This window comes from Neoarius graeffei, chromosome 4 (genome assembly GCF_027579695.1).
Source record: "Neoarius graeffei isolate fNeoGra1 chromosome 4, fNeoGra1.pri, whole genome shotgun sequence".
NCBI classification, from domain to species: domain Eukaryota; kingdom Metazoa; phylum Chordata; class Actinopteri; order Siluriformes; family Ariidae; genus Neoarius; species Neoarius graeffei.
The window spans coordinates 106,584,534-106,600,502 of record NC_083572.1 but is presented as its reverse complement, the minus strand read 5'-3'; positions in this window follow the sequence as shown (position 1 = coordinate 106,600,502).

Genomic DNA, 15,969 nt, shown 5'->3' with positions numbered 1-15,969 from the left:
CGGTAATGTTCCTGTTTAAAAAGAAAGAAAGAAAGAAAGAAAGAAAGAAAGAAAGAAAGAAAGAAAGAAAGAAAGAAAGAAAGAAAACCATTTCCAGTTTAGGCCACACCCACTTTGGGATTAAATCCAGATACAAATATGGATATGAATATTTACATAGATAGTGGGATTGCGTTATAATCCTGCTGGTTAATAAGGGCGCCAAAACCAAATCAAGCTGGTCACAAGAACAAATGACCCAAAATGGACACATTTGTGAAGGTGGGAAGTGATAGAGTATGTGTGTGTGTGTGTGTGTGTGTGTGTGTGTGTGTGTGTGTGTGTGTGTGTGTGTGTGTGTGTGAAAGGAAAAAAGAAGAGTCAGAAAACAGAGTGGCGAGCTAGCAGGAATGAATCAGACACAGTGAGAGAGAGGAAACGGAGGATGACACACTCATCCCTCATAGCTGGATCACACAGTGGTGGGTTTGTGTGTGTGAGATTGAGTGTGTGTGTGTGTGTGTCCAGGCCCTGGAGAGGTGGGGTGTGTGTGTAGGGGGTGTTTCTCTCTCTCTCTCTCTCTCCTTCTTTTCTCCTCTGCGTGCCAGTAAGGGCTTGTTTGCCTCGGAAAGCATGCGCGGCGTTCCCTGGAGAGGCCATGGCGGTTTGTTGTGCGATCTTATCTGGCGCGTGCCTGGGCCGTCTTTTCCCACACTCTGCACAACGCTCTGCCAAACGGAGAAAAAATAGAAAGAAAGAGAGAGAGAGAGAGAGGGAGAGGGAGGAAGGAAAAGAGGGAGGAACACAGCAGAAAGCCCCGGCCTGTCAACATTACACGGACTTGACAGCCGTGACATAGCACCCCTCTTCTTCTTCTTCTTTTTTTTTCTTTACCCCTGTCAATACAGTTTCTCTCTCACACTGAGACATTTTAAAGCTTTTCATTGCTCCGGTTCTCTCCCTCCCTCCTTCTCCTCATCCACTTCATTCCTTTACCTTCCTCCATTTTTTGAACAAGCACCTCTTCAATTCCATGCTTCTCCCTTTAATTCCATGTCTTATGCAATTAGGTCCCGTGGCCCCTGGTGCTCCAGCGAATGGCTGGTATGAAAACATTTCTGACATATTTGCGAGATCAAAATGGTGGCCCGGGTGTGTGGGTTGAATGCGGGCTTTATGGAGGTGTCACACTGAGACCGGCCTCTACACTGGAGCCAGACTCCTGGAGAGAGCCAACACTCAAAGAGCTCTCGAAGTCCTTCTCTGTGTGGGTATCCCGCTTTGATGTACTGACTCATAGCTCGTTGAAACTTCGTTTTCACACGTCCGAAACGTAACAAGTGCCGCCTACTCGGGTAGTACTTTGGAGGCGGTCGTGTCCGAATCGAGTGTTTTCTGAAATCCGTCATCTGTATGATTTTTGAAGTCCTCCATGATGTGGCCAAAATGGTGTGGAAAAATGTTAAAGGAATAAAACACTCAGTGTCATGTGGTTATAGGAAAATAATCAATGATTAATGGAGTTACTGTTAGTACACTGAAGATAGAGGTTATTTTCCTACAACAGCACCGAGTGAAATGTTTTATTCCTCTTATTACAATTACAATTCTTTATTTATTCAACAACAAAACATCTTATTTTTATCCATGAAACAAAAGTGATCACATTATCATGTTATAGTCACTATAAAAACGTTTTGTTTACTTTCTCTTGAAAGCTTGTTACCAAGAAACCGCAAAATACAATGTTGTCTTTCCTGAAAATGTACAGCTTTACCCCTGACTGTAACAAAGCACTAACACTGGAGACTCCTTCCTTAGAGTAACATGGGCGGCACGGTGGTGCAGTGGTTAGCACTGTTGCCTCCTGGCAAAAAGGTTCTGGGTTTGAGCCCAGTGGCTGACGGGGGCCTTTCTCTGTGGAGTCTGCATGGGTTTCTTCCAGGTGCTCCGGTTCCCCAACAGTCCAAAGACATGCAGTTAGGCTTACTGGGTACTCTGAATTGCCCATAAATTGCTAATAGCACAACTCAATAAGTAGGAAACTAGCTGGGACCTCATGGGGAGCATCGCAGGCAGTGCTTAGAACATCCACACTAATGCTGTGCTACAGCGTAGCCGAATACTGTGCCAGGGTATGGACACGTAGTGCCCACACAAACAAAGTAGATATCCAACTCAATGAAACGATGCAAATTATATCAGGCAGCATAAAATCCACACCAACATCCTGGCTGCCAATAATGAGTGCTATTGCTCCACCTGACCTCTGGCGAGAGGAGGGCACTCAAAAACATCATAAGTGCATCAGAAGTATAGAGGTCAACACCCTGCTCAAATAAATAATTGAGGGAGCACCAAACACCTTACAACTGAAGTCAAGAAAACCTTTCTATAGCTCCCAAAAAGACAACTTTAACATCAAAGAATGGCGATAACACCCCCTGAAGGCAGTGACCTAGCCACTAACCCCACTGAACCACTGCTCAGTTTTAACCATCTTACTAGAAAGCAGTGGACACAAGCCAACAGGCTACATTCATGGCATGGCAGAACAGCAGCCACCCTGCATGGGTGGGGCTAGCATGACTCCCCCACATGTACAGCATGTGGTATTTGCCATGGCCTAATGGTTAGAGAAGCAGCTTTGGGATCAAAAGGTCACCGATTTGATTGCCTGGATCAGCAGGAATGGCTGAAGTGCCCTTGAGCAAGGCATCTGACCCCCAACTGCTTCCCAAGCTGCTCCTGGGTATGTTGTATGTCACTTTGGATAAGATCGTCTGCTGAATGCCAATAATGTAATGTAATGTATTTCCTCACAAGACACAGATCACCTAGTGTTGCACTGCCCAGTCATGGCAGTACCTGGGGGAGTACAGGATGATCCACCAAGCTGGCCAAACTTCCATTAATTGGATTGCAAATGTAAATTTGGAGGCATGAGAAAAAAAACATACGCAGTTACAACTATTGCCCATAGTTGCCCATAGTAGTTGAATGCGTGTGAGTGCACAGAAAGGAACTGGTCACCATAGTGCTGCAATTCTGGCCAAATCAACTAAACATGGTTCACCTCAAGCCCAGATTGGGTTCGGCAGTGACGACGAGATAGGATTTGTACCTTACAATATCACCTTCAAAATCATTGTGACAGTACACTGACTTGTAATAAGGAGAATGGTTTGTCCTACGTCTTGTTTCTGTGCCCCATTCACCAGCTATAGCACGATGTAACTCTGGTGAGCATCCCAGAGACAGCTTTTGCAAGATCTGACCTCTTGCAAGAACTGCGCAATGCTTTACGGCACCACATAACACAACAACAACTAAGAAGTATTCAGCTTGCTAATAATTATAAAAAGATGCTAGGTCAGTATTCTCAGTACGGACGTCATGGCAAAAGAGAGAGTGTCTGATCAAGAGGCCGGACAAGAGTAAATCCTGGACTGGCTTTTACTCATTGGCTAGAGCTCAGAGCCATAAAAGGTTGCAAGACAGACATCGAGCTGGCCTTCTTTATGTTGATCTAGTACATTACAGGTGTTTAGCAGACACTCTTATCCAGAGTGACGTACAACATACCCAGTTGGGGGTTAGGTGCCTTGCTCAAGGGCACTTCAGTCATTCTTGCTGATCCAGGGAATCAAATTGGTAAAGCCTAGGTCACAACTGGACGTACGATTTTTTGGCCGTGCGATTTTTGGCGTTTCCCAAATTCCTGCGTTTTTTTTGTTCGTGGAGAAAGACACACATTGGCTGTAAGTTTGTCTTGCAACCTGAAAAAAACGTAAGCGCCCATAGAGTTTGTTTGACATGACAAAGAACCTCTGTGGCCGGTCTGCGGCCAGTCTACGGCTCGAAAATCAGCACGTCACACGCGTGCCCTCCGTGCATTTCACGCGCGCCCTCCGTGCGTTTCTTGTGTTTTTTGCATGTAGACCGGCCGTAGGAGCACGTACAGCCGGTTGTGACCGAGGCTTAACCATTGGGTCCTAAAACTGCTTCTCTAACCATTAGGCCATGGCGTTCCCTAGTAAATGATGCTGTATTATGTTAGCTGTCTTGCAATGTGTTGTGTTGTGGCCAAAAGGTTAGAGAAGCAGCTTTAGGACCAAAAGGTCGCCAGTTTGATTCCCTGGACCAGCAGGAATGGCTGAAGTGCCCTTGAGCAAGGCACCTAACCCCCAACTGCTCCCCAGACTGCCCTGGGTATGTTGTACGTCACTCTGGATAAGAGTGTAATGTATACTTGCTTGATGTGTGGCTGTGTTAGCAAAGTTGTTGACTTGCTACTTTTTGATTATTAGTCCATTTTGACAGAGGTTTAGCAGCTAGTTACATCTTGAAGTGATGTTAGCAATCTTCCTAGATAACACTCAGGGATCGGTACTGGTCTGCTCTTGTATGTCCACTCCAGAGTAAATAAATGCACATTTTGTTTTCTTTGTGTGTTTATTTCTTGAGAAATAGAAGAGAGAATCTCAAATGTGCAGCGAATGTCCAATATAAAACCAACATTACCGCAAGCTGTGAGTTTATGTTGTTTGCGTAACAAACTCATCTGTGTGAGCAAGTTCAAGCTGCCCAGTGACCACAGCGTCTACAGAATGCGATGGTCAGAGAATTTGGTGTTACACTGTGTCCACGTCTGTGTCCTTCAGCTTGTCAAGAAATGCATGTGTAGAACTGTCCGTGGGGCTTGAAGTGCAACTTATACTCATAACATTGGTTTAAAGGTAATTACACTCCACAACTGTAGGGGGAGCCCCAGAGGAAATAAAAATCCAATTCTTGCATAAAGGGGCTTTAAATGTTAAATAAACATCTTAGAGGAAAGTTCACCAGAGCAAACAATTCTACGCTATCTTTCTAAAACAACAACAATGTATTCAATTTTCTTATCAGTGATGAATTTGGTTTGGCTTCTTGTCCAGGTACAACAAAGCCAAACAAGGATATGTGGGCGGAGCTAGACAAAGTGCCGATCATTGATCGGTCCCAGAATTGTCCAAGATTGTCACAGATGTTCTACAGGACAGTAAATAGTCATCAGTAGTGTCGCGACTGCCAACCACAATTTGTTAACATCATAATTTTATCTTAAATTATTTTAGATTTGTTTTATATTTCACTTGTCCACACTAATGCTTTCTTAATTCTGATATTTAGCTTCATTTCTCCATTTCTTATTTGTGAGCCGATGTTAAAATCCTTCCAAATTCAAGACCTCAAATCTTAAATTGCTTCCTGTTCACTCTTTTTCTTCATTGTTATTGTATTTTCATGTCTTGTTAAAGTTTGCACTCAACCCTCCCTCTGTTATCGTTGACATTAAAATATTGGCACCCTTGGCTTCAGTCGGTTTGTGGTAAAAGTATTAAAACAAACTCGCAATATTCAATAGTTTAATCTGTCAAAGACAATTTGTGAGCAAATTACATTTCGAGAAGTGTTTTGCCAATTTTATGATTAGGTGATTACATAATAAGCACTGGGGCGGCACGGTGGTGTAGTGGTTAGCGCTGTCGCCTCACAGCAAGAAGGTCCGGGTTCGAGCCCCGTGGTCAGTGAAGGCCTTTCTGTGTGGAGTTTGCATGTTCTCCCCGTGGGTTTCCTCCAGGTGCTCCGGTTTCCCCCACAGTCCAAAGACATGCAGGTTAGGATAACTGGTGACTCTAAATTGACCGTGAGTGTGAATGGTTGTCTGTGTCTATGTGTCAGCCCTGTGATGACCTGGCGACTTGTCCAGGGTGTACCCCGCCTTTCGCCCGTAGTCAGCTGGGATAGGCTCCAGCTTGCCTGCGACCCTGTAGAAGGATAAAGCGGCTATAGATGATGAGATAATAAGCACTGGATTATTAGCTATAGTTTTATATAGACCATGAGTTCACAACCCACCAACCTCCAGAGAAGGTCTAACACAGCTACGATTGAAAATCCAGACAGCAAAGCGTGTCTAATATATTACAATTCTCAGAATTGTGTGCTGTTCAAGATGGCTGCGATTTCTGTCCATTTTTTTTTGTGCAAAAGTAGCTCACGGATAGATTACTCAGTAGCGCAGAGCAGATTATAGTGAGGACCGTGCACGTAGCAGACGGGAATGAGGGGGTGGAATAATGGTGTATCTGTGTCTGTGTATGTGTGTGTGTTGGAGGGAAGGAGGTGAGATGGAGGATGTCTTGCATGGACAGCAAAGAAAGAAACAGCGAGCAGGGCAATCTCAAGGTCAATCTGATTCTGACCCTCTGTCCACTCGGAGCGAGCGTCTGCCTCTGCATAACATCGATACTGATTTCATTTCCCTGTGGTGTGTTTCATACCTCACAGCGTGAGGGGGTTGGACAAGGGATGCCTGTATTGTTCTGAATCATTCCTCAACACTAGCACAAAAACTTCCCACACAAACTAAGACACACATAAAACACAAGAACACTGTTCTTTAATAATAATAATAATAATAATAATAATAATAATAATAATAAGTAATTGTTGGAAAATATATGGATATCAGATGAAAATCATGCCGTTCTTACAGGAACTGAATCATCTTTGGGGTGATAACAATAGCCCTGCTTCATCACACCACCACATTGTTGATTATTTTCCTATTTATGCCTTACTCATCAATTATGATCGAATGTAATTTATGCTAAAGGATCCTAATATCAAAAGACAGGACATGTTTTTCCACTACAGGAACCATTTCAGGAACCTTATTTTTTCTTCAGGAAATCAGGAACTTTTTATGATTTTATTAACCTTTTATTACTTTTATTGGGAACAAGCCTTCCATACTGAATGGTGTTCAAAGAAATCGCTCAAACAAAATCTTAATAAGACGTTTAACTGTTTGTAACAACCTATAAGATGCCATGGAAAACGGTTAGCAAAGTTTCCAACACTTTTGTTGGCAAGTAACTAGTCCTTCCCATGCCAGCACCTGGTATTCCCAGACAGTCTCCCATCCAAGTACTAACCAGGCCCTTCAAGCACACTGGGCGGCACCTATCTCTGTTTCTCTAGCTAGGGTCCCTCAGATCCCTCAGCCTCTTGCCTATTACATAGCTAGTGTTACAGTGGGGGGCTGGTCCTCTGGTAATCATAAGAATTTGTCAGATCTGTACGGTGGCATGCCTTGCCAGATTGCAGTAGATGCCATTTTTATGATGGTCTTTGGTATGACCTGACTGCAAGTAGAACTCACACTCTCCTGGTCAAGAGGCAGACATGCTAACCATTAGGCCAGCAAGTAAATAACAAGGTGAAAAAGGTTTGACGTGCTGCAGAGCTGGATAGTGAATACTTTCCCCAGTTAGTGCTTGTTTTTTTTATATATACTGGTCATATTTCTTACCTTTAATTGAATACACAACTTGTTACTCAATACACTTGCTAGATCTTGCTAGATCATCATGATTGGTATCTGTGCATTTCGATAAATCTGATTCATGATGTCCTGTTGAACTTTCACATGCCAACACAATCTCAGAAAGCGCACTGTGATAATACTAAGACATGCACACATTAGTCAGGAAGATTACACACTCTCTCTGTCACATCCCCTCTCATTTTGGCTGCCCATGACTCCACCTAATCCCTTGGCTGGAACGTTCATTAGCGGCTCGAGCTTTGAGCCCTGAGGACCAGCCTTGACTTTCCCAGGACAATTAAAGTTACTTAGTTGAAGAAAAGGAAAGAGGTGGGGCCGCTGGGCAAAGATGAGAGTGTGTGGGAGGGTAGAGGGAGGAAAGGATGCCTGGACTTCTCTAGATATGGTAGAGCTGGCAGATGGATATGTACTGCCTGTTTTCTCAGGGGGCTAATTGGCTGATCTGTGGGAAAAATCGACCCCAATAATCTTCTGCTGCTGTCTGTTTGATTTAAAAGGCCGCTGAGTTGCAAAATCCTATCTGAGTGGGTCCAAGCTGCCTGCTAATACACATTTGTTGAGCCGTGACTGGGGGTAGGAGGATGGGCAATCGTCAATGGACAATCCTGACTTGTGATTAGCGTTTCTGGCCCTGTTCTTCTTCCAAGCCTGAGCCAATTACTATCACTACTATCACCAGCTCAAATCCCTTAGTGCCTATTGCACTATTATGGGAAGGGTGTGATCAGGTAAGCTAGGGAGTGGACTGATGATCTTCGAGATAGCCAATCCATCCTTATCAGAGAACAACCTTACTTGACAGATGTCACTAAAGAGGTGCTGTAATCCAATTAAGGAGACGAAATCTTGTTGCTACACATGACTGTCACACTGACTGTTTCACGACCTGTCCTTGAACTTTTCTGTTGAAAAGCAGGAGGATGATACACTTTGTAATTATTTGGAACACAGTGAGCACTGCTGTACTCCTATCAAAGAGAGCTATGAAAAGGAGGATCCTGGAAGAGACAATCTTGAGTTGATGATCTCATATGAGCAGAGAGAAGGTCAAGCCAGGACATGCTGGCACCAAGCAGCATGGTATCATTGCCTCCTCACAGCTCCAGCTTTGATCCTGCGCTTGTCTTTTTGTCTGTGTGGAGGTTCAGGTGTTCTACCTGTGCTCGTGCCCCAGGTTCTCCAGTATCCTCTCACCTCCCAAAAAACATACCAGTTGTCAAATTGGTGAAGCTAAATTCCTACAAGGTGTGGATGAGAGTGTGAATTGTGTATGCCTCCTATCCATGGTATATTACCATATTCCCACCTCATAAAACAGTGCTCCCTGGATCTACCATGGGATCTACCATGACCCAGACCAGGATAACGATCCTACTGAAGATGAATGAATGAATAAATCAGATGCTAAGGAATAATGTAAGTTTGTATTATATCCCTCAAAGCTCTATCCAGCAAGGTAGAGCCACCACTTTTCTATCCTCTTCCATTGTAAATTCACAAATTCCATGGCACCACCAACAACAACTTCCCAGTAGCTAAATCTACAAACGGCACCATGTAACCTGTTACATAAAACAGATCCCTGATCAGCTTTGCTCTAGTGATGATTCCAAGACTTTTAATCATTGTCCATGTGTTTTACCTGATTCGGTCTGTTTTCCCATTGGCACACTTTTTTTTACCTGTTATATTACATTAAAAGAATTTAGCAGATGCTCTTATCCAGAGTGACATACAGTTGGGGTGAGGTGCCTTGCTCAAGGGAGCTTCAGCCATTTCTGCTGGTCCAGGGAATCAAACTAGTGACTTTTTGGTCCCAAAGCTGCTTCTCTATCCATTAGGTCATGGCTTCCCCTGTTGGACCACCTGTTGGCCTACGATATTGGATTTTTGGATTGTTTGCTGCATTTGCGTCCAGATACATGCAGAAAAATGGTTTGCATTGGCAAAGTGCTGCGCTATAATCAGAATAAAACACTTTGGGATGTGCTGTTATGTATGGGAAAATAATCCACTTTAGGGTGTTAACAGTAACCGTTGATTTTCTTTATTTAAATTTGCTATCAGCTTGTCTTTTAATCAGAGCTATCCACTGTACACAGAATGTAGTATCCCCATACATTCTTGGTTAATGTAACAATAACACGGAGTGTTATCCAGTTCAGATCTTTCCAATCATTAGTTGTTGGGCCATTAGTTAAGAGCAAGCTGTTTGTTTCTGTGGCAAGCAATGAGGGTGAAAGTTGATGCTGGATCAGGTTGAAGCCAAGTGTTGGTGCTGCTGGTGCAGAACAATAGCTCGTGAATGGGTGAAAGAGAGAGTGCTAAGAGAGCAAGAAGATTCAATGTTAATATACCTGGAGGGCAAAGCGAATTGAGCGAATGCATGGCAGGTGCAAGGTGAAACCAGGAGATAATGTTCCAGCGATGAGGTCATGTATGTGTATTTGTGTGCACGTGAATGGCCCATGCCACAAAAAAAGATCACAGAAGGCAGTGAAAAGCAGCATATGATGGCATGGGAACTTCAGAATAATAGGTGGGTTGAGAAAGAACAGGAGGCAGTGTGAGAAAGCTGTGCCTTACTTGTTTGTGTTTTTTTGTTGTCTTGTTTCCGTTGCATGTAAGTGGTTAAGCTATTATTGAAGCACTTGCTCACCATTAACATCTATAGTTATTATACCACTCTTCACTGACATTATGGGTGTAACACAATGACATTATCTGCCTCTGTATTGATTTAGTGCTTCAAGTGGTGGCCAAAGCCAGAACCCTAGCAGTTATTACTCTGCCCCTGGAGACACTAAAAGACACAAAGGAAAAAACTGAAATGTAGAAGGAGAAGAACTTTGGTTCTGATAATTCTGCAACCCAGGTCTGTTGGAGTTAAGTACAGTCCCATGATGTTTTCTTCTTGGAACTGTATCAGTCTGGGGCATTGGTCTTACTAAATACTATATGGTATTTATGGTCTCAGCTGAGAGTTTGGAAAAATAATGTCAGTGTTGCTGTTTCTTTTTGCCCACACAAAGTTTGAACTCATTCTTCAAGAAAACAGCTTAATTATTGTCATGATACACGAATACATGAATACACAAATGAAGCCAACTAGTTGAAGTAAATTGAATTGGAATTGAAATGAATTTGAAAAGAATCTTGACTCATTCTCACTTACATTTGGACTTGATCTTGAATCTTGAATTGGCTTTGACCCCTTAAGACTCAATCGTGAATTGACCTTGACCCCTTCAGACTTGATCCTGAATCTTGAAATGGCCTTGACCCCTTAAAACTCGTTCTTGAATCTTTAATTGGTCTTGATCCCTTAATATTCAATCTTGAATAGGCCTTGGCCCCTTAAGACTCAATCTTGAATTTTGAATTGGCCTCAACCCCTTAAGAATCCATCTTGAATTGGCCTCGATCCCTTAAGACTCAATCTTGAATGTTGAATTGGCCTCGACCCCTTAAGAATCCATCTTGAATTGGCCTCGACCCCTTAAGACTCGATCTTGAATCTTGAATTGGCCTCGACCCCTTAAGACTCGATCTTGAATCTTGAATTGACCTTGACCCCTTAAGACTCAATCTTGGCTAGTCTTGGTCTTGGACTTGACAATGACAGTCTTGACTATAACTCTATCTCAACCTCTGCTACCTCACTGTAATTCATAATTGGGCTCAACTACAGATGTGCATGGGACTGTTTTATTGATCTGGTTGGTTTTGTTTCCCAAAATGTAGATAAACTACAGTAGTAGCTCAGTTTAAACCACAACGACTTTGACCAGACAGTTACGAATAATGCGGTAAATGTGTGATGTCAAACATTAATATTAATAAACCTGGTCTTTCTTTGTCCCACAAGCTTCATATCTTACCACAGACTTGCGCTTGCATGATAGTAAAAACGTCATTTTTTGCGACTCTGTATTTATATTTGTTTAGACCATATAATCTGTTCAGTTTGAATAATTTATCCATATTTGGTTGCATCCCTAACTAATATATATTTATTTACTTTTATGTCTATACTTTTGAACACATGCAAAGGATAAGTAAAGTACACTGATGCATACAGGCGCTCCAGCAGGGTGGATGAACGAGATGCATTGTTGCTCTGAACAATTTTCAATACTTTAGATCCCTCAGGCAGCAGCACATGACCTTCCCTGAGTGCTAAAGCAATATGACAGCCGTGAAGTATGAGAAGAAAAAAAAAAAAGCAAGCGGGTATCGAGAGACAAAAGCCACACAGAAGTGCTTCCTGGTGCTAAATAGTTAGTTTGCAATCAACGTCACTCATCGCCTCGGTGGAGACAGTTTGATTTCCACTTTTCAAATGAGTCATTTATTTTGGGGCCTGATAACAGGGGAGTACAATTGAAATTGGCAGCTCGACAGTCTACAGATAACACGCTTCCTGGGAGATCATGTGAACGGTGAGGATTTTGAAGCCATCACAGAAATTGAGCGAGCGAGAGAGAAATAAGGACATACATATGCATAATTGGTTAGAAAATGAGATCAAGTGGAAAAGGAACAAGGTATAATAGATTATGGGGTCATCATGGGCTGGTGGGTGAAAAGAGAGAGAGAAATCTCTTTAAAGGAGATATGCAGAACTTTTATTTTAAAATAAATTTCTGAGTGGATAGTATCTCCATCCTTGACTCTTGGAAGCTGCATAAATGGGAATAAAAAATATATATATTTTTGAGAGTTAAAATAGACCACAAAGTTGGCATTCGAACTGCCCCGCTGAGCCAGCCATGCCTGAGTGCGTGACATTACTGCGGTAACCGGTTTTAAGGCCGAGGCCTTTGACAGCTATAGACCAAAGTCATATACTGTAAATAAAAATTTATAGTGAAAGTAAGAAATACTGTTACCGACTTGATCAACTAAGACTGATTTGACTTCATTGATTGTGGGTTGACGCTCATTAAAACAGGATGGGTGTTATAACTTATGCAACATACATGTACGTGCATGCATTTTCACTGATAAAACGTAAAAGGCTAATTAAATAATCAGATGAACTGAGACAATCACATCCTGAAGCAAATTAAATAATCTTATACCTGTAGCTTCAACACACAATACAAGTTACATGTATTAATCTAAATGCAGGTAAACAACGTGTTGTTGTTGTTTTATTTCCAAATGAGAGTCGGAGCTTACCCGTCTGTGTTCTTGCTTCTTGAAGGCCGATCTTGTGGCCGACTGTTTTGAAACAATCTGACTTTCAGTTGTTCGTTCAGTTCTCCATTAATTCACTTCTTCCACGTAAGGGCGAGATGGCAGCGATATCCAGTTTAGAAATCAGATGGCTGCTACACTCTTTCTCTATTTTCTCCATACTGAGTACTCCGCCATTACTGCTCGGTTCAGGCAATTACTAAAACCCAGGACGGAACGGGACGTCACCGGTTTTAGCAACAACCGTGGGGAGGTCACTGCCCAAGCGATATGTCCTGTCCCGTTCCATCCCGGGTTTTAGCAACAACCCTCGGCGGACTGGTGCAACTAAACTTTCCTTTTTAAATAAATAAATAAATACTTTACTTTTCTTGTTTTCTTTTCCTTTAATTATTGGTACTGCACCCTCTTTCAATATGGGCTTATAGCCAACGCTCCTCAACAGATCAGAGGTCTCGTACGAGTCTTCAGTAAAATGTGCAGAGCAGAAGAGAGGCCACTTCGTAGGCGCCCAATGTGCCCGTGAACTTCTCACAAAACGTGTCCAAATCTTTGCAGTTTGAACATTCTTGGGCCATGAATGCAACATAAATCCACCTTCTGTCGTGTTGCTGAACCCGTCAGCAACACATCTTTGTGGCATGGTGATAAATTAGCTCAAAATGGAGGATCGGAGTTGCAGTCAGCTCTGTGTTTTAGTATAGCGGAAATGGCGATGAGACCGATAGACTTCCTGCTGTGACGTTACAGACGTCAAGGCCATTCACTCAGATCACTACCTTTATAAATCACTTTAATCGTAACAATTACTATATTAGATTAATTGTTAACACTTAAAACTATTCCTGTGCCATTCTTGAGGTCTCAAGGCATTTATAAATGAAAGTGAGGCCATGGCTCTGCGTGTATGCTTTAAGGTTCCTGATGCTGAGCCATGTCTCCATGAAAACAAGGTCGCAGCAGTATCTAAACTCATGCTGGGTAGTCCATTGGAGTCGGATATAGTCTAGTTTATTTTCCAGGGAGCAGACATTGGAGAGTAGAATGGATGAGAGAGCCGGCCGGCTAGGGTTAGCTGTTAGCCTAGCACAGACACCCCCACATTTGCCATGTTTCTGCTTCCTTGCACACCACTTTCGATGACTCCTCCCCATGTTGAGGGCCTTAGGTGAGGCCAAGGACTGGATGCTTGTTCCTCGCAGCAGGCCGAGGTCACGTATCTTCTCCAGCAGATCATCTTTTATGATGTTTTCTGCATGGTATCTGTATTGAAGGAGTGTCTGGCGATGGTAGACACGAACACCAGTTGATCTGGGTTCCATGTGCTATACAGGGTCAAGCAGAGGAACAAAATGACACAAAAAAAGCACCATTTTGGATCTGGAGAGGCCGCTGTGTGCGTGTTACCACCACGTCGCCATCTACATACAGATGAGATCATCTGCTTGTGTCTGCACTTTATATTGTTTGTGTCATTTATTGCCTGTTTATTGCTTGTCTATTGTGTTGTTTATTGTCTGCAGTGTTGCACTCGTTGCACTCTTGCACTTTATGTTCGTCTCGTCTCATCTCGTCTTCTTCCGCTTATCCGGGACCGGGTCGCGGAGGCAGCAGTCTAAGCATGGAAGCCCAAACTTCCCTTTCCCCAGACACCTCGGCCAGCTCCTCAGGAAGAACACCGAGGCGTTCCCAGGCCAGTCGAGAGACATAGTCCCTCCAGCATGTCCTGGGTCTTCCCCGGGGCCTCCTCCCGGGGGGACATGCCTGGAACACCTCCCCAGGGAGGCGTCCAGGAGGCATCCGAAAAAGATGCCCGAGCAACCTCAGCTGGTTCCTCTCGATGTGGAGGAGCAGCGGCTCTACTCCGAGCTCCTCCTGAGTGACTGTGCTTCTCACCCTATCTCTAAGGGAGCGCCCAGCCACCCTGCGAAGGAAACTCATTTCAGCCGCTTGTATCCACGATCTTGTTCTTTCTGTCATTACCCAAAGCTCATGACCATAGGTGAGAGTCGGAACGTAGATCGACCGGTAAATTGAGAGCTTCGCCTTTTGGCTCAGCTCCTTCTTCACCATGACGGACCGGTAAAGCGACCGCATCACTGCGGAGGCTGCACCGATCCGCCTGTCGATCTTACGCTCCATCCTTCCCTCACTCGTGAACAAGATCCCGAGATACTTAAACTCCTCCACTTGAGGCAGGACTTCTCCACCAACCTGGAGAGGGCAAGCCACCCTTTTCCAGTCGAGAACCATGGCCTCGGACTTGGAGGTGCTGATTCTCATCCCAGCCGCTTCACACTCGACTGCAAACCGCCCCAGTGCATGCTGAAGGTCCTGGTTTGAAGAAGCCAACAGGACAACATCATCCGCAAAAAGCAGAGATGAAATCCTATGGTTCCCAAACAGGATTCCTTCCGGCCCCTGGCTGCGCCTAGAAATTCTGTCCATAAAAATTATGAACAGAACCGGTGACAAAGGGCAGCCCTGCCGGAGTCCAACATGCACTGGGAACAGGTCTGACTTACTGCCGGCAATGCGAACCAGACTCCTGCTCCGTTCGTACAGGGACCGGACAGCCCTTAGCAAAGAGCCCCGAACCCCATACTCCCGAAGCACCCCCCACAGAATACCATGGGGGACACGGTCGAATGCCTTCTCCAGATCCACAAAGCACATGTGGACTGGTTGGGCAAACTCCCATGAACCCTCGAGCACCCTATGAAGGGTATAGAGCTGGTCCAGTGTTCCGCGACCAGGATGAAAACCGCATTGTTCCTCCTGGATCCGAGGTTCGACTATTGGTCGAATTCTCCTCTCCAGTACCCTGGAGTAAACTTTCCCTGGGAGGCTGAGAAGTGTGATTCCCCTATAATTGGAGCACACTCTCCGGTCCCCTTTCTTAAAAAGAGGGACCACCACCCCAGTCTGCCACTCCAGAGGCACTGTCCCTGACCGCCACACGATGTTGCAGAGGCGTGTCAACCAAGACAGCCCCACAACATCCAGAGACTTGAGATACTCAGGGCAGATCTCATCCACCCCCGGTGCCTTGCCACCGAGGAGCTTGCAAACCACCTCAGTGACTTCGGCTTGGGTAATGGACGAGTCCACCTCTGAGTCATCAGCCTCAGTCTCCTCAGTGGAAGACATGACAGTGGGATTGAGGAGATCCTCAAAGTATTCCTTCCACCGCCCGACAATGTCCCCAGTCGAGGTCAACAGCTCCCCACCCGCACTGTAAACAGTGTTGGCAGAGTACTGCTTCCCCCTCCTGAGGCGCCGGACAGTTTGCCAGAATTTCTTTGAGGCCGACCAATAGTCCTTCTCCATGACCTCCCCGAACTCCTCCCAGTTCTGAGTTTTTGCCTCCGCAACTGCCCGAGCTGCAGCAC